General features: G+C 49.1%; 2 non-coding genes across 2 annotated transcripts; both read right to left on the bottom strand.

The window, feature by feature from the left end:
* Window positions 1–10,013: 10,013 nt before the first annotated feature.
* TRNAP-UGG lies at window positions 10,014–10,085 on the bottom strand. The gene has a single exon. It is a non-coding gene; the product is annotated as a tRNA-Pro (tRNA).
* Window positions 10,086–13,815: 3,730 nt separating this feature from the next.
* On the bottom strand, window positions 13,816–13,887 carry TRNAP-UGG. Its single transcript has one exon. It is a non-coding gene; the product is annotated as a tRNA-Pro (tRNA).
* Between the last annotated feature and the right edge of the window lie 5,592 nt (window positions 13,888–19,479).

Genomic DNA, 19,479 nt, shown 5'->3' with positions numbered 1-19,479 from the left:
GTGTGTGTCCATTGTTTTTAAAGACAACAAGAAGCAGTCTGAATTATCATATAGTATAGTCTCACTAACTGACCTCTCAGCAGCTAGCACATGTATTCCCTACTTCTGCATTGATTCAGGACATGATTCACTAATTTAAGTCACACATTAAAAATAAACAATCCCCCCCCCCACACACATACATAGACACAAACTCTGAACCCAAATGCAATAGCACAGTGGCAGCAAGGCATGAGAACCACTGTCAGAGAAATGTAAAATGAAGAAACAACTGAAAGCAGGCTAAATCCTCTGGAGCCATTCACTGAAGGTGCAAATGCAGGAAGAACATAGCATTCCTGATAATGTGGCAAGTGGGAGAAGCAGCAGGAAGCATCCCCCTGTACACCACAGAGGGAACACCTGACTATATTCCTCCACATTGAAGTATGTGTGGGCAGGGGAAAGTTGACATGTAGGGTTAAAGAGTCCCAAAAAGTCACTTTCTTCCAACACTGAAAAAGAAACATTATTAGAGTAAGGAAATGTATTCCCCCTACAGCCACACATTCTGTCTGCTCCACTGTAGTTTCTGCCTAGTGTTTTCTTCTGGCTGCCTGCTGCTGACTTAAGGAATAAGTATAAGAGGCAGAGAAAGAGGAGTAGGAATTTTGACAGCATGGCCAAGGGGCCCACCCACAGTGCAAATATGAAAAAGCCAACTTGGAAGACAGTAGTGAACCACGTCTATTATTCCCATATACACTGTAGTAGTCAGCTATTCAGTTTGATGGCCCTGTAACCAAAACATTCCTATTGTGGGGCAGTGCAGCAACCTCAGGGCAAAGCCTTTTTCTCCACTTTCCAGGACATGATCCAGCATCCATAGTGAAAAGCAAATGGTTTGTTGTTGTTTAAGTGTATCTCACTATGAAATTATCATAAGAACATAGGTCTGGGAAGGTCCTCCTTGGTCATGGAGTTCAGGCCCCTACTATCCCATGAATAATTGTAACCCTTCTACCAGGTAGAGCGGGCAGCAACCAGGGCTGGGTTCAATATTTAGAGGTTTCTTTTTAACAATACACCACAGAGCCAGCTTGAGTCCCCACCCAGTAACTTGGGGAAATTACACACCACCCCTGGGCACCTCTGAGAGGCAATACTTCCCCACTTGCAAGCACAGAGTCTGAGTGTAGAAAATTTTTTAATGAAAGGAGGGAAGTCACCTGACATTAATTAGGGAAAATGCCACAAGCAGGATTCATAATTATAAAACTCTGAGCAGGACACCCACCCCAGAGTGCGTGGGGCAGTGCTTTCTGCCTCACGTTCTAAAACCAAAAGTTCCTTTTCTGTGTCCTCCTCTGCTCCCTCAGCACACCCCACTCACAGTGTTGTCCTTGGTCAGTGAGGAGCCAGAGTTCAGAGGTTCATCTGTGTGAGTTCACCTCTCACCCAGAGAAGAAGGCACCTGCTTGCTCTGCCATCTGAGCTCTTGCTCTGTCTGGCTGCCCCACCAGCTGCAGTTCCTTTCTGCTGCCATTCTGCCAGCCATGCTTCCTCTCTGCTGGCTGCCCCACCAGCTGCAGTTCCTTGCTGCCTGGATGCCTTGCCAGCTGTTCATTCCCCTCTCCAGCCACTCCTTTGCTGGCCAACTATCAGTTACATTCTGCTGCTACCTGCCTCTCTGCTGTGACCTCTGCACATCAGTCTCAGTGATTTTCAGCTCTTTGCAGGCGAGGCAGAAACATTGTCCCACCATAAGTGATTTCCATTCTCATTTGATAATAAAAAGGCTCCTAATGAAGCCTATTTAGCTCTATCTTTTAGTAGTGGTGAGGAACAAGTTTAACTGGACTAGAAACCCTTATGGAGAGTCCACCCCTCCTGGCTAGGACATCTGTCTCCACTCCTCTTACTTTCACAATGATCTGTCATTTGAGCCCCTGGCTTAGCAAGTTCTTTTCAGCTGAGGGTGACCCCTCAATGAGGACACGCTCAGCACAGTTCTGCTCCCCTTTAATATTGAATGCTGGGGTGGTGAAATGTTATCTTCATTTTGTATGACTAAAATGATTTGTAACCCAACACCAGCCAAAGTTGATAGCTTGAAGCTACACAGCTCCTGTCTTCTAGATACCTATGCAGAGTAGGTGTATTCATGTAAATACAGTTTGCTCCTGAACCCTCCTGAACTAGCTGTCATGGGAGAGTTCATTCAGACATTGCTTACATCATCTTATCAAGTTCCTTTTTTAAAGTTAATTAGGTTGTTTGCCCCCACTTCTCTTATTGAGAAGATGTTTCAGAATTTCAATCTTCTGATGGTTAGAAACACTGGGGGAAAGAGAAGTACACTAACCCACACCAAAGAAAAGAAAATTCAGGAAGCCCCTTAAAAATATCCATAGAAATAAAGGTCACAGGGAAGGAATAAAGTTTTCCTTAGAAATTTAATTAGTGCTGCTAGTGAGTAAACCTCAGAAGGATCAAGGGGTCAGGTATCAGCTCCTTCTCACAAAGGTCTTGCTTCATGCTGCTCCTCCCAAAATATACTTTCTTGAGACTTATTTGCCCCTTTCCTCATTTAAATCTATCATAAAACTCAGCATGCTTTGAAGTTTACCAGAGATCAACAAGGTAAAATAATTATCTGTTCTATTTTTAAAAGACATTTTCCCATGGAGTCACTTCACAATCTTTCAGATGTGACTCTGTTCAGAACCCACCCTATTATTACCTGGGGTTCTTTCAACCCAAACCTCTTAGTAACTTTTACTCTGTGCAAGGAGGTGTCAGGAAATAAATCGGGGGAGACATGGCCGTCTGACCGATAGATGGGCTGGCACAAACAGGACAACACAAGAGTGCTTTCACTTAAAATTAAACCTTTACTTAGTCAAAAGCACTTACACATGTCCGCAACAAGATAAGTAAAACACCTCCAACACTTGATAATTACCAAAGCTTAGTGTGGCTTTTGAGTGACACAGCAGAGGGGAACACAAGATGCATCCAGAGGAAGAGACCAGTCCCAAAGAGTCCCCCCATCTCAAGCTTTTTCACCTTATTTATACGTTAGTAATACAATGACATGTCCCTTAAAGAAAACTTTTCAAGCAAACAGTTCCAATTGGCAAGCAAGAGGCTCCTTCTGATTATTGATTAACCAGGTGTGGATTTTTCCAGAGTCTGCAGCCTTGAGACCCCAATAGACATTCCTAAGGGTGCATCTTGCTCTTTTAAAATGTATCAGCAACTTCAACACAATTCTTATCAGGAAGGACATCAGGACAAGCTGCCCTTTCTGTGGCACCCAAAACCCACTCCCCTTCTGCCTTGGTCAAGCTGAGATTGCTGAATGATCAATTTACAGTTTTCTGACTAGGCCTCCTTTAATAATAAGCCATAGTGGTTTCAAGCACTTTACTGGTTTGCCAAAGTCTCCCCGTACACTCTACTCTCCTTTGTCCTTTCCCTCCTTTGCTTTGTCATGTCAAGAGTCTAGACTGTGAGCAATATAAGGTAGATTGAGGGCTAATTAATTATCTGTTCTCTTAAAGTCCCCGGAAAGTCTCTGGTTTTTGGAATTGCTCTTCACTGGGAGTCCACAAAAGACTTGGATTCATGACCTTAAGGCCACAGTGCAGGTTGTTTCTGCTTGTTCTGACGTTTGATAAATAAGCCATCTATGCAGCAGAATATGAGGCTGCATCAAATGTTTTCATTGCCAGAAATGTTTAGGTCAGAAGGGACCACGATAACTATCATAATCCTGCGTTTCTTACTACTACTCAGTCTTGGTTAGCTGCTGCCACCACCAAGTTTCTAAATTTGAAATTTTACCTCAGGGCACCTCTTCCTCCGATCCCTTCTTAGAAGAACCCATCCTCCAGGAGCAGTTTGCCTCAATAGATATGGTAGGTGTCCTCTGAAGCCCACTGCAGAAATCCCAATCCATCCAAGCATAAATTAACACACTAGCATTTTACTTTTTTACAATTAATAAATGAACTCCAGTACTGATCATCTGGCAGTTCCCACTGTCCTCTTCAAGCCCCTGAAAGCCTTATTTCAATACCCCAATTAGTCTTCCTTTTCATAAGCCATGGAGGCCAATGTTCTCTCAACCACCACCCTCTCAGTAGTTCAGACATCAGTCATCCCTAATGGACCTGTCTCTGGATAGACCTTTCTTGGAAACTTCAGCATGTTCAGATAAAAGCACTTCCAGCTGGAAAACCTCCACACTCACTCCTCTAAGAGGCTTCTTCTTACAACTCACTTTGGAACCAACATCTGGGACATATCCTACCAAACCAGTGGGCCTTTATAAAGTCCTTAATTTTCAAACCACTATCTCACTTCCTCCTACATATTTTACCTCTCACATAACTCATACCTAAAATAGTATAAATGCAAGACACACCCTCTATGATGGGGCTTCCACTCCACACTGGCATGCAAGAGGTTAATGGAGCAGCCACTACGAAAAGGACTGTTTGGAACAGCCAGTCAGGACCCAGCAGATCCATATAAAAGGGAGCTGCAGGGTAGAGTAGGTCAGTTGTTGCTAGGAGCCCAGGGAGCAAAGACTGTATCTCTGGAAGGCTGAGAGAACTATAAGCACCTTGGACAGAGCAGTGGCTGGCTTCTGGTACTGAGCAGCTGAGCACACTGAGGTGAGGACAAGGAAGGTGCTGGGGCCATGAAGAAATGGCCCAGGGAAATAGAGCAGCATTGACAGAGGTTACAGAGGAGCAGCTGGAGGCTGCTATTTACAGCGTCTCTGAGTTGTGGCCCAGAGTAGAGGCCAGGGTCCCCACCACTTAGCACTGGGGAAGCAGCTGGAATGTTGGACAGAGATAACCCCCTAGAAAAGGGGAATGCAGATGATGGAAACACAGGGCTGAGTCAAGAAAAGGAGCCATAGGCGTGAGCAGAGACTGGTGTATAGACTGTGGATCTAGGCACTGGCCTCAAGCTAATCCCCAGCATGAGCAGGAGGACATGCCAACACCCTGTGACAACCTTACTTTCTCCACAACAAATACTGACCTCTGCAGAACACAAACCTGGGCATTCCACCCAGAAACTAGTGCAGAATTATCCTTTCCCGTGACATAGGTGATGGGAACAGACATAAATCTGGATTATGGTAAATAAAAAAAAGTTCACTTTTTTGAGTAAGCTAAGAAGTGACAGTGAAAGCATTTGAGATATTTATGAAGCTGCTTTACTGGAAGTAAATGAGAGGGGGAATCTTACATATGACGTACTTCAATCCGAATGGTTTTTCTGCGAAGCTAAAGATCCCTAGCAATTATGTAACCATTTCTTTCTACATAAGAGAATTGAGAGACTTTGGGCAGTAGTTTGAGCTCACACCTCTTTTGTCAATGATAGTACAACGTTGACTTCAATAGAATTATTTCTGATTACACTTGTTTGAGATCAAGACCTCCAAGTGCATTTGAGTGCAACTAGATTTATTAAAAGTAATAAATAACTTCTATGACCACATAGAAACATCCTCTAGCATTCTATTTATTTTTGTATGACTTCAGCGATTAGGAGTCTCTGCTATTTAATTGCTCAGAAGGGCAAAAACTGCATAAAGCTCTCTCTATAGCAGAAGCAATCAAATCAAGGCTGGGCTCCTTGATAAAGGCTGTAGTTGTTAAGTTCTCTGTATTGCAGGAAGTTATTGTATATATAAATTATACCCATACAGACTATGTTAAAAGCATATGAGGTTCCAAAGTCCAACACTCAAAACTTAGAAATGCCAGATTTCAGCTTGCCTGTGTAACCTTGAGCCGTCCCTCTTTCATTGGTGGTCTTTAATTATATGATCACATCCTATTTTTTCCACAAGACCCTTGTCTCATTCTAGAGGAGCAACTGCAGGAAGAGTCATTCTCAGCCTCTGCAGCCCTGGGATGGAGCATGCACAATCTCTCTGAGGGAATGACGTATGACCACAGTCTAGTCAGCATGAAGGAGCTATGAAGGTGTGGAGTATGTTCAGTGCAGACAATGTCTTTAAGAGAATTTAGATGCAAAACTCAGACAAGTCTCTATGGAGCATGTGTAAGATTTTTCAGACTTATGCATTGGATTAATTTGGATGAATTTTCATAGGGGTAAGAAGCACATCACTGATACCAGATGACAACCCCACCAAATTTCAATTCCTTGTGCCAAAGCACAAGAGCTTCTCAATGAAATGGTTGTAAGGTTGTTTTTTTTTAACATGGGCTAAATGATGTATTTTTTCCTACTCTCATTCTCAGAAATAGCTGAAGTGTCTGAGATGACACCTGGCCCAGAAAATGTCAAGACAAATGGTTACAGTTTGACAAAGTGATAAGCAACTGAAAACAGGGTCTTATAAAGGAAAATGTTGAGTGAACGACGTTGCATGATGCCAATTCTAATAATAAAAATGTAGGGCCAGAAGGGACTTGAGTTCAGCTAGTTCAGCCCTCTCTGCTGAGACAAGATTATAAATACCTAGACCATCCCTGACAGATGTTTGACTGACTTGTTCTGAAAAACCTCCAATGAGAGGGATTCCGCAACCTCCCTTAGAAACCAATTCCTGTGCTTATAGTTATCCTTATAGTTAGAAAGCTTTTTCTAATATCTACCTAAATCTACTTTGCTGCAAATTAAGCCTATTACTAATTGTTCTACTAGGGTGACCAGATGTCCCAATTTTATAGGGACAGTCCCGATTTCGGAATTTGTCTTATATAGATGCCAATTACCCCCCATCTCCTGTCTCGAATTTTCACCCTTGCTATCTGGTCACCTTATGTACTACTTTCAGTGGACATGGAGAGCAATCAATCACCATTCTCTTGATAGCAGCCCTTAACATATTTCAAGATTGCTATCAGGTCCTCATTCAGTCTTCTTCTCTCAAGTCCAGTTTTTTTATCCTCAGAGGTCAGATTTCCTAAACTTTTTATCATTTTTGTTGCTCCATTCTGAACCCTCTATAATTTTTCCAAATCTTTTTTAAAGTGTGGCACCCAGAACTGGAAACACTACTCCAGCTGAAGGCTCACCAGTGCCATGTGGAATGGAGCAATTACCTGTCAAATCTTACATATGACACTGCTATAAATATACCCCAGAACATTAGTCTTTTCACAATTGCATGCATGACTTGGCTGACTCATATTCAATTTGTGATCCACTATTACCCCAAATCTTTTTCAGCAGTAGTATTGCCTAGCTAGTTATTCCCCATTTTGTCATTGTGCATTTGATTATTCCTTCCTAAGTGTAGTACTTGTCTTTATTGCATTACATCTTGTTGATTACGGATCAATTCTCCAATTGATGAAGGTTGTTTTGAATTCTAATCTTATCCTTAAAAGTACTAGCAAACCCTCTCAGCTTGGTGTCAGCTGAAAATTATATAGGCATTGATAGAGAGGGGACAGTCAAAACCACGGGCTACACCTGGAGGAAGAACCAGGGGGCAGAGATGGAGTGCAAGCGGATTCAGCTGGGCCGGAAGAGGCAGGATATCTAAAGCCAGGAAGCTGGCAACAGAGAGAGGCTGCTGCTGGGACAGGGCACTCACTCCCTAGGAGGATTTGGAGCTGGTCCACCCAGAGCCAGGAGGGAAGCCAGGACTTTTAGGAAGCAGTCCAGGGAAGGAGCAGTCCAGGCAAAGAGGAGAAAGCCCAAAACTGCTAGGCATAGGGTCCCTGGACTGGATCCCGCAGAACTCGGCCTGTCCGAGTTCCCCTACCAGCCACCGAGGGCATGGCCTAGACCAGGCACAGGGCACTGAGGGGCACGACGGTAGTGGGGTCACCGTGGTAGTGAGAGAGAATGGAAGCCCTGTACGCTGGAAGGGGGGAAACGCCGCATGCCCTAGCCGGAGGGCTGAGTCCCAAAGAGGAGAGCGGCAACTCCTGAGAGCGAGCGAGCGAGAGAGGGGCTCTAGTGGAGTAACTGACAGGGTGTTCCCACCGGTTGGGGCGTCAGCCTGAGTCGGCCTATTCCCCAGAGGAGCCACAAGGAGGAGCGGTGCGCGGACCCGTGCCGTCAGACTAAGCAAATGGAAAGAAGAGCAGGAAAAGCACCCCCAGGGAAAGAGGAGCCCCCACACTAGCCCCCTGTAGAGCAGCAAAGAAACCATGGCAAGGGCTCGTGTGGCATTTCTGGCCCCCTAAGCGAGAATCCTACCTCTAGGCCAACAAGCCCCTCTGGCCAAAAAGGGGCTCGGCACGACCTGGAAGATTGGGAGAAACAACAGGCCGCTGTAGGCATCAAGTTGAAAAGGACCGCGCCCCTCTTCAGCTTTCCAAGCTCATCTCCACGCTGGCTCTGTCACACCCCTGGAGCAGCAAACCAAATTTACACCCTAATGCCACTCTCATGCCACAGGATTGGGGAGAAAAACCCAGGCCAAAGTTGGGGAAGAAAAGAAAGGGACAGTGGCAAACAGACCCTTTGATTAGGACTGGGCCGGGAGCTGACCCTGGGACCTCTCCCACCCGAAGCCACACTTGGACTCGCCAAAGTCAACAAACCGTTTCTTTGGAGCCGTAGTGATCATCATTGCCCACCTTTTCCACAACCAAACCAAAGGAAAGCAACACAAGCCCCCCAAGAACTGGCAGAGTTAGCCCTCAAATGAAAAAAAAGGACTCTACCTGACTTCGTCTTTCCAAGGTCTCCTCCTCGCTCTCTGCCGTTGTCAGTGAGAACCGTTCCCCTGGACCAAGGAACCAAATGCAGATCTCGGTCTCCGGGATGTTGGAGAGGAAGAGGAAGAAAAAACCCTCCCAGCTCTGCTGCAAAGACAGGCTTGGCTGAAATTTGGAGATGGGGTCTCTTGTGCCAAGAGCAGATTCAGGCTACAGTAAAGCTAATCATTTCGTAAGTCTAAGGAAAGCAACATTTCCCCAGGAAGCCTGGCAAGGGGCTGGAAAGGTGAAAGTAGGTCAGGAAACACACCCTGAGGGATGGAGGACAGGCAGCTGGGCTTTGACCTCTGGACTTCTCACACGCAAAGTGAGAATCATACACCTAGACCAACAAGCTACCTTGGTTGGAGTCTAGGCTCAGCAGGTTCAGCCAAAAACCAACCTTCATGTAAATGTTCACTACTTCTAAACGGCGCTCCTCCAGTGCCACGATAGCCCAGGCAAGGGTGTCTGTGCGTGTGGCGTCGGGCAGCAGTGGGTAGAATGCAGCGCCCGGGTCTTGGGCTCCTGGGGAGGGATCGGTTGAGGCCACGCCAACGAGGAGAAGAGTGAGTAGAAGAAAAGAGCCAGAAAGTTGCAAGAGTCCTCCTTTCAATCTGAGCTGGGTGCTCCATTCTCCACTTGGGGGGCTAGCCCTCAGAGCTGGATGGATAAGGTGCGGGCAGCATCAGGTCTGTGTGCACTTTTGTGTGTGAGGCGGGCGGTCGGTTCTTGTCTTGGGGGCGGGAGCGTGTGGGTCTGCTGAGTGGGCGTCTGGCCTGCGGGGAGCTGTGGAGCGCCTCCATCTACGTAGGCCCCCACTTAAGCCTCTCCCCCTCCTTGGGGTGCCCAGTGGAAAAGATCCCCAGCCTGTGCTCCATCTGGATGGTTAAGCCTCCCTGCGTGGCTTGGTCGGGGGAGTAGGAACCCCCGTTGGGCATCATTTGCAGGGACATGACGTCAGGAAAGCATTTGGGCCACCAAGTCAACCCATTGGCTCCAATGGGTGGAGCATGCCGCCGACTCCCTGTGCGGCCGCCTCAAGCCGATTCTCCTGCCAGCAGCCGAGGCCGCCATCCAGCCTGCACTCGCCCTGCCTGCCCACCCCCGTGGCCCGTGCGCCACATGCTCAAGATAGGGAGAAGCAGCCATGCCGGCTCGCCCTCTGCAGCCCTTAGCCCCCAGGCTCTGTCGGCCACCGGGGCAACCCGGCACTTCGTTGAGATGCTAAGGCAGCTGTGGCTCCACAGGCTATTGGAGAAAACAAAGAAAGAAGGCAGAGGGGGCAAATTCTGCCAGCAACAAGACCTTGTGCCAGGGCTTGTCCGGGAATTGAACCCAGGACCTCTTGCTCCCAAAGCAAGAATCATGCTCCTAGACCAACAAGCCACTGCCTGCTGCTTATGGTCCTCTGGCGCATGTGAATGAATGAAAGTATATACTCCCTGTGCTGATGAAGTTTCACCCACCCCCAACAGGACTGGAAGGTGTTCAGGTGGCCAGCTAGGCCTAACAAGGCCATGGGCTGCACCTGGAGGAAGAGCCAGGGGGCAGAGATGGAGCGCAAGCGGACTCAGCTGGGCCGGAAGAGGCAGGGCCTCCAAAGCCAGGAAGCTGGCAAGAGAGAGAGGCTGCTGCTGGGACAGGGCACTCACTCCCTGGGAGGATTTGGAGCTGGTCCACTCAGAGCCAGGAGGGAAGCCAGGACTTTTCGGAAGCAGTCCAGGCAAGGAGGAGAAACTGCTAGGCGTAGGGTCCCTGGACTGGATCCCGCAGAACAGGGCCCGTCCGAGTTCCCCTACCAGCCACCGAGGGCATGGCCTAGACCAGGCACAGGGCACTGAGGGGCACGACTGTAGCGGGCTCACCGTGGTAGTGAGAGAGAATGGAAGCCCTGTACGCTGGAAGGGGGGAAACGCCGCGTGCCCTAGCCAGAGGGCTGAGTCCCAAAGAGGAGAGCGGCAGCTCCTGAGAGTGAGCGAGGGGCTCTAGGGGAGTAACTGACAGGCTGTTCCTGCCGGTTGGGATGCCATCCTGAGCCGGCCTATTTCCCAGAGGAGCCACAAGGAGGAGCGGTGCGCGGACCCGTGCCGTCAGACTAAGCAAATGGAAAGAAGAGCAGGAAAAGCACCCTCAGGGAAAGAGGAGCCCCCGAGTTCCCCGTAGAGCAGCAAAGAAACCATGGCGAGGGCTCGTGTGGCATTTCTGGCCCCCTAAGCGAGAATCCTACCTCTAGGCCAACAAGCCCCTCTGGCCAAGGAGGGGCTTGGCACGCCCCGGAAGTTGGGAGAAACAACAGGCCGCTGTAGGCATCAAGTTGAAAAGGACCGCACCCCTCTTCAGCTTTCCAAGCTCATCTCCACGCTGGCTCTGTCACACCCCTGGAGCAGCAAACCAAATTTACACCCTAATGCCACTCTCACGCTACAGGATTGGGGAGACAAACCCAGGCCAAAGTTGGGGAAGAAAAGAAAGGGACAGTGGCAAACAGACCCTTTGGTGAGGGCTGGGCTGGGAGCTGAGCCTGGGGCCTCTCCCAACTGAAGCCACATTTGGACTCGCCAAAGTCAACAAACCGTTTCTTTGGAGCTGTAGTGATCATCATTGCCCAGCTTTTTCGCAACCAAAGCAAAGGAAAGCAACCCAAGCGCCGCAAGAACTGGCAGAAATAGCCCTCAAATGAAAAAAAGGACTCTGCCTGACTTCACCTTTCCAAAGTCTCCTCCTTGCTCTCTGCCGCCGTCAGTGAGAACTGTTCCCCTGGACCAAGGAACCAAATGAAGATCTCGCTCTGTGGGATGTTGGAGAGGAAGAGGATGAAAAAATCCTCCCTGCTCTGCTGCAAAGAGAGGCTTGGATGAAATTTGGAGCCGGGGTCTATTGCGCCCAAGAGCAGACTCAGGCCCCAGTCCAGCTAATCCTTTTGTAAGTCTAAGGAAAGCAGCGTTTCCCCAGGAGTTTCCAAAAGGGAGCCCAGCAATGCAAAAGTAAGTCAGGAAACAAACACTGAGAGATGGAGGATGGGCTTGTCTGTGATTTGAACCCGGGACCTCTCGCACCCGAAGCGAGAATCATACGCCTAGACCAACAAGCCACCTTGTTTGGGGTCTGGCCTCAGCAGGTTAGGCCCCAAACCAACCTTCCTGTAACTGTTCACCACTTCTAAACGGCACTCCTCCAGTGCCATGATAGCCCAGGCAAGGGTGTCTGTGCGTGTGGCATCGGGCAGCGGTAGGTAGAATGCAGCACCCGTGTCTTGGGCTCCTGGGGAGGGATCCGTTGAGGCCACGCCAATGAGGAGAAGAGTGGGTAGAAGAAAAGAGTCAGAAAGTTGCAAGAGTCCTCCCTTGCGTCTGAACTGGGTGCTCCATTCTCCACTTGGGGGGCTAGCGCTGCGAGTTGGGCGGATAGGGTGTGGGCAGCGTCAGGTCTGCGTGCGCTTTTGTGTCTGAGGCGGGCGGTCGGTTCTTGTCTTGGGGGCGGGAGTGTGTGGGTCTGCCGAGTGGGCGTCTGGCCTACGGGGAGCTGTGGAGCTCCTCCATCTGCGTAGGCCCCCACTTAAGCCTCTCCCATTCTCTGGGGTGCGCAGTGGAAAGGCTCCCTAGCCTGTGCTCCAGCTGGACTGTTAAGCCTCCCTGAGAAGGAACCCCCGTTGGGCGTGTGACGATGCAGTTCTGGCGGGACCCAACTGAGAGTGCCAATTCAGGGCCAATTGCTTAAACAGTGCAGTTACAGCCCTAGGCTGGGGTTTTTCCACCTCTAAGGCAAACCAAACCAGCCAGACAAAAATGACTTTGGTTTCACCCCACTGGCTAACCACAGGTCAACCAAGCAATTTCCTTGGACACTCCAGTCTCCCCGTATCACCACCAGTGCCACCCATCCTGGGGATGAATGGTTATGAAAACCAACACCCCTTTAAAAGAAAAAGGTTCTCTCCATCCCAAAGGACCAAGGCCCAGACCCAGGTCAATATACACATCAGACCTTACCCACAAATCACGCTGTTGCCAATCCTTTAGAATCTCAAATCTAAAGGTTTATTCATGAAAGGAAAAAGATAGAGATGAGAGCTAGAATTGGTTAAATGGAATCAATTACATGCAGTGATGGCAAAGTTCTTAGTTCAGGCTTGTAGCAGTGATGGCGTAAACTGCAGGTTCAAATCAAGTCTCTGGAGAACATCCCCCGCTGGGATGGGTCATCAGTCCTTTGTGTACAGCTTCAGTTTGTAGCAAAGTCCCTCCAGAGGTAGGAAGCAAGATTGAAGACAAGATGGAGATGAGGCATCATCCTTATATAGGGTTTTCCAGGTGTAAGAACACTTCTTTGTCCTTACTGTGGAAAATTACAGCAAAATGGAGTTTTCAGTCACATGGGCCAGTTTCTGCACACCCTGCTGAGTCACAGGGTGTAACTGCCTTCTCTCGACGGGACAGTTGTGTAGCTGATGGTCCTTAATGGGCCATCAAGCAGGCTAAGCAGAGCTAACACCCACTTGTCTGGGATGTCTCCCAGTAACACAGCACAAGTTTGAAATATAGACAGCATACAGCCGATATTCATTACTTCAACTACAAAATGATACAGACATGCAGACAGCATAATCATAATCAGTGACACATACCCTGGTCTTAGACACTTTACATGACCCCCTTTACATAAGATCTGGTGCGCCTACAGGACCTTGGTTGCAAACCGTGTTCTATATGGTCCCAGTTTATATCAATAACATGACAGGGCATCATTTCCAGGGACATGGCGTCAAGAAAGCATTTTGGCCACCAGGTCAACCCATTGGCTCCAATGGGTGCAGGAGGCCACTGACTCCCTGCGCGGTCGCCTCAAGCCGGTTCTCCCGCCAGCGGCTGAGGCCGCTGGCCAGCCTACCCTTCCCAGTGGCCCTTGCACCACGTGCTCAAGATTCTCCTTCCACCATAGGGAAAGCGGCCACTCCGGCTCACCCTCTGCAGTCCTTAGCCCCTAGGCTCTGTTGGCCACCAGGGTAACCCGGCACTTCGTTGAGACGCTAAAGCAGCTGTGGCTCAACAGGTTGTTGGAGAAAACAAAGAAAGAAAGCAGAGGGGGCAAATTTTGCCAGCAACAAGACCTTCTGTCAGGGCTTGTCCGGGAATTGAACCCAGGACCTTTTGCTCCCAAAGCAAGAATCATACTCCTAGACCAACAAGCCACCGCCTGCTGCTTATGGCACCCTGGCACCTGTGAATGAATGAAAGGACACACTCCCTGTGCTGATGAGATTTCACCCATCCCCAAAAGAACTGGAAGGCGTTCAGGTGGCCAGCTAGGCCTATCAAGGCCATGGGCTGCACCTGGAGGAAGAGCCAGGGGGCAGAGATGGAGCGCAAGAGGACTCAGCTGGGCCGGAAGAGGCAGGGCCTCCAAAGCCAGGAAGCTGGCAAGAGAGAGAGGCTGCTGCTGGGACAGGGCACTCACTCCCTGGGAGGATTTGGAGCTGGTCCACCCAGAGCCAGGAGGGAAGCCAGAGCTTTTCGGAAGCAGTCCAGGCAAGGAGGAGAAACTGCTAGGCGTAGGGTCCCTGGACTGGATCCCGCAGAAGAGGGTCCGTCCGAGTTCCCCTACCAGCCACCGAGGGCATGGCCTAGACCAGACACAGGACACTGAAGGGCACGACGGTAGCGGGGTCACCGTGGTAGTGAGAGAGAATGGAAGCCCTGTATGCTGGAAGGGGGGAAACGCTGCGTGCCCTAGCCGGAGGGCTGAGTGCCAAAGAGGAGAGCAGCAGCTCCTGAGAGAGGGGCTCTAGCGGAGTAACTGACAGGGTGATCCCGCCAGTTGGGGCGTCAGCCTGAGCCAGCCTATTCCCCAGAGGAGCCACAAGGAGGAGCGGTGCGCGGACCTGTGCCGTCAGACTAAGCAAATGGAAAGAAGAGCAGGAAAGGCACCCCCAGGGAAAGAGGAGCCCCCATCCCAGGCCTTGAGTTCCCCATAGAGCAGCAAAGAAACCATGGCGAGGGCTCATGTGGCATTTCTGGCCCCCTAAGCGAGAATCCTACCTCTAGGCCAACAAGCCCCTCTGGCCAAGGAGGGGCTCGGCATGCCCCGGAAGTTTGGGAGAAACAACAGGCCGCTGTAGGAATCAGGTTGAAAAGGACCGCGCCTCTCTTCAGCTTTCCAAGGTCATCTCCACGCTGGCTCTGTCACACCCCTGGAGCAGCAAACCAAATTTATACCCTAATGCCACTCTCACGCCACAGGATTGGGGAGAAAAACCCAGGCCAAAGTTGGGGAAGAAAAGAAAGGGACAGTGGCCAACAGACCCTTTGGCAAGGGCTGGTCCGGGAGCTGACCCTGGGGCCTCTCGCACCCGAAGCCACGCTTGGACTCGCCAAAGTCCACAAACCATTTCTTTGGAGCCGTAGTGATCATCATTGCCCAGGTTTTTCGCAACCAAACCAAAGGAAAGCAACCCAAGCCCCCCAAGAACTGGCAGAATTGGCCCTCAAATGAAAAAAAGGACTTTGCCTGACTTCATCTTTCCAAGGTCTCCTCCTCGCTCTCTGCTGCCGTCAGTGAGAACTGTTCCCCTGGACCAAGGAACCAAATGCAGACCCTAAGGCTGCCCTCCCTCTCTGGGATATTGGAGAGGAAGAGGAAGAAAAAACCCTCCCTGCTCTGCTGCAAAGACAGGCTTGGATGAAATTTGGAGCCAGGATCTCTTGTGCCCAAGAGCAGAATCAGGCCCCTGTCCAGCTAATCCTTTCACGAGTCTGAGGAAAGCTGCCTTTCCCTAGAAAGCCTAGCAAGGGGCTGGAAAGGTGAAAGTATGTCAGGAAACACATCCTAAGGGGCACAGGGGTGAATAAGTAGGTTTGTCTGGGATTTGAACCAGGACCTCTTGCACCCACAGCGAGAATCATACACCTAGACCAAAAAGCCACCTTGTTTAGTGGTTGGCCTTAGCAGCTTAGGCCAAAAACCAATCTTCCTGTAAATGTTCACCACTTCTAAACGGCGCTCCTCCAGTGCCACGATAGCCCAGGCAAGTGTGTCTGTGCGTGTAGCGTCGGGCAGCGGTAGGTAGAATGCAGCGCCCTCGTCTTCGGCTCCCGGGGAGGGATCCGCTGAGGCCATGCCAATGAGGAGAAGAGTGGGTAGAAGAAAAGAGTCAGAAAGTTGCAAGAGTCCTCCTTTGTGTCTGAGCGTCCATTCTCCACTTGCAGGGCTAGCCCTGAGAGCTGGGCAGATAGGGTGCGGGCAGCATCAGGTCTGTGTGCCCTTTTGTGTGTGAGGCGGGCTGTCGGTTCTTGTCTTGGGGTCGGGAGCATGTGGGTCTGCTGAGTGGGCCTCTGGCCTGTGGGGAGCTGTGGAGCTCCTCCATCTGCGTAGGCCCCTACTTAAGCCTCTCCCCTTCCTTGGGGTGCCCAGTGGAAAAGCTCCCCAGCCTGTGCTCCATCTGGACTGTTAAGCCTCCCTTCGTGGCTTGAACTGGGGAGTAGGAACCCCTGTTGGGCATCATTTGCGGGGCCATGGCGTCAGGAAAGCATTTGGGCCACCAAGTCAACCCATTGCTTCCAATGAGTGGAGGATGCTGCCAACTCCCTGTGCGGCCATCTCAAGCCAGTTCTCCCGCCAGCGGCTGAGGCTGCTGGCCAGCCTATCCTTGTCCTGCCTGCCCACCCCAGTGGCCCTTGCGCCACGTGCTCAAGATTCTCCTTCCAACATAGGGGGAAGCGGCCACTCCGGCTCGCCCTCTGCAGCCCTTAGCCCCCAGGCTCTGTCGGCCACTGGGGCAACCCGGCATTTCATTGAGATGCTAAGGCAGCTGTGGCTTGACATGCTGTTGGAGAAAAAAAGAAGGTAGAGGGGGCAAGTCTCACCAGCCACAAGACCTTGTGCTAGGACTTGTTTGGGAATTGAACCTGGGACCACTTGCTCCTAAAGCAAGAATCATGCTCCTAGACCAACAAGCCACCATCTGCTACTTATGGCACCCTGCTGCCTGCAAATGAACAAAAGGACACACTCCCTGTGCTGATGAAGTTTCACCCACCCCCAACAGGACTGGAAGGGGTTCAGATGGCCAGCTAGGCGTATCAACATCATGGGCTGCACCTGGAGGCAGAGATGGAGCACAAGCGGACTCAGCTGGGCCGGAAGAGGCAGGGCCTCTAAAGCTAGGAAGCTGACAAGAGACAGATGTTGCTGCTGCTGAGAAAGGGTATTCACTCCCTGGGAGTATTTGGAGTTGGTACACTCGGAGCCAGGAGGGAAGGCAGTAACAAGAGAGGGATTGTCTGCATTTTGAACGAGTGACCTTTTGCACATGAAGGTAAACTTGGTTTTCTGATATCCGCTCCCACTGCTACTAGCTTTTTTCTTTTCCACTATCTCCACCCATTTGGTTCTGATTTCTTCTGCCTCAGTTAGAGTTTTGAGCTTCCCATCTGGTATGCACCTTTGTATTTCCTGAGGAACACCCTCTTAGAGCTCCTCCATTTTCACTGGGAGAGACAGTTCTTCCAGAGATTTAACAGTTGCTCCTGATACACAGGCATCCCAATTTTTTACAATGTGGTAGGTGTGTTGTTAATATTCCACATCTGGTTTCCACCTTTGGGCTCTGTGTTATCTCCATTCTAATTCTGACCTTTTTAAAAAAAACATTTGTAGTTGTTCATGAGTTTTTAGGCATTTCAGCTGCCATTTCTTTTAAGGGTCCACTGAGCTGAAACCTCAGCTCCAATGTATCCTGGTCTGTAGCAGTCCTGTATCCAAGACAGGTGCTTTCAAAATTTTCTGTGAAGACCTTTCTATCATTGCTTACCTTGTTCATGGGGAATTTCTTGGAAGGGGGATCCGTACCGCTAGTAGGACTGTTTAGGGTTATCTGGTAGACCCAGCTTACCCCTTTCCAGCTCTAAGTGCTTTATTTCTAACTTCCACTACAAGCATTTCGCCTTTCCTCCAAGTGTTTCTCCTCCATTTCTGTCTCCAAGCGTTTTGCCTGTGCACTGGCATTTCACCTCTTTTCTCTTCTCCACCTCCAACTCCAAGTGCTTTAAGTCCATTTGTCTTTCATGTTCCTTCTGTTTTTCTTCAGCCTCCAGTCTGGCTAATTCCAGTTTCTTCTGGACCTCACTTTCAGTCATCTTTGTTAACCTTTCTGACTTTAGCCTAACCTTGCCTTAGAGCTAGGGGAACAAAAAACCCCAAACCAGCTTGAATTCCCTTGCTGTATCTTAACTACTGTGCCCTCAGGCAAAGAAAAAAATCTCCAGCTGCTTCAGCGAAAAAAAAAGAGTCCTTTTAAAATCCTGAGGTCTGTGCTTCTGGTTAAAAATGATCCGAGCGCATTGCCACCATGTCAGGATACTCTCCTTACTCTGAATTCTGTGGTACAGGTGTGGGGACCTGCATGAAAGACCCCCTAAGCTTATATTCTACCAGCTTAGGTTAAAAACTTCCCCAAGGCACAAATTCCTTCCTTGTCCTTGGACGGTATTGCTGCCACCACCAAGTGATTTAAACAAAAATTCAGGGACAGGTCTCTTGGAATCCCTATTCCCTCAAAATATCCCCCCAAGCCCCTTCATCCCCTTTCCTGGGGTGGCTTCAGAATAATATACCAACCAATTGCCTTTAATGTAATTACAGACCAGACCTTTTATCTTTAGGACATTGAAATCAACAAGGTTTTTAAAAGAAGAACTTTATTATAAAGAAAAAAAAAGTAAAAGAATCACACCTGCAAAACTGGGATGGAAGGTAACTTTACAGGGTAATAAAAAGATTTAAAACACAGAGGACTCCCCTCTGGGCTCAGCTTCAGAGTTACAAAAACAGGAATAAAACTACCTCTTAGCATGGGGAAAATTCACAAGCGAAAACAAAAGATAACCTAATGCATTCTCTTGCCTTACTTACAATGTTTGTAATCTTAGATGGATCATTTCAGGTATATTTTCAGGAGATATTGTACCTGCCTGGTCTCTCTCTCTCCCTCTCTCTCTCTCCATCCGGAGAGGGAACAAACAAAAAGAGCACAAACAAACCCCATTTGTCTGTTTTGTCTAAGCTTGTAGAATGGAGGTTGGAAGGAGGGTAACTGGAATTCAAGCATGAAAAGTGAGTAAAAAATTAGGGGAGTGGAAAGAACATCAGGTATTTACTGTGAAGAAGTAGTGAAAGAAGTCCATGACAAGTCCTGGAACACAATAGAGGAGAGGAAATTTTTAATTTAGTTCAGAGCCTGCTTGTGGATGTTTACACCCCATGAGAAAGAGATGATGATAAAAATGGCTATGAGAATTGCTTTATACAAACAGTCTCACCTGTGGCCCTTGGCCTTATGGGTGCCCAGGAACTCCCCACGCTGGACGAGCTCCTGCTACGTGACCTCAGGGACAAGGCTGGAGGGTCCAGGATTGTCCATAGCAGAAGGGTTGTAAGCATTGATTCTTGCTTGCCTGCTTGTTTGCTGGAAAGTATATATTTAGTAACAGGTGAAGGCTGGGAAGCTTATTATACTTTGGCAATAAAACCTGTCATACTTATACACTTGGTGTGGATTCACTGAGTGTATCCGAGCCCCCCTTGGTCCGACAGAGAGGTAAATAGCAAGGTTCCCCAAGGATCTGTGCTGGGACTAGTGTAGTTTAACACATTCATGGATAATCTAGAAAAGGGGGTATAATCTGAGATGGCAAAATTTGCAGATGATATAAGATAGTTAATCGCAAAGCAGACTGTAGAATCATAAAATTGTGACTTGGTGACAAAAGGGCAACAACATAATCCC

Source organism: Gopherus evgoodei, chromosome 6 (assembly GCF_007399415.2).
Source record: "Gopherus evgoodei ecotype Sinaloan lineage chromosome 6, rGopEvg1_v1.p, whole genome shotgun sequence".
Taxonomy (NCBI): domain Eukaryota; kingdom Metazoa; phylum Chordata; order Testudines; family Testudinidae; genus Gopherus; species Gopherus evgoodei.
The sequence above is the reverse complement of the archived record's forward strand: the minus strand, read 5'-3'. Positions and strand labels throughout refer to the sequence as shown.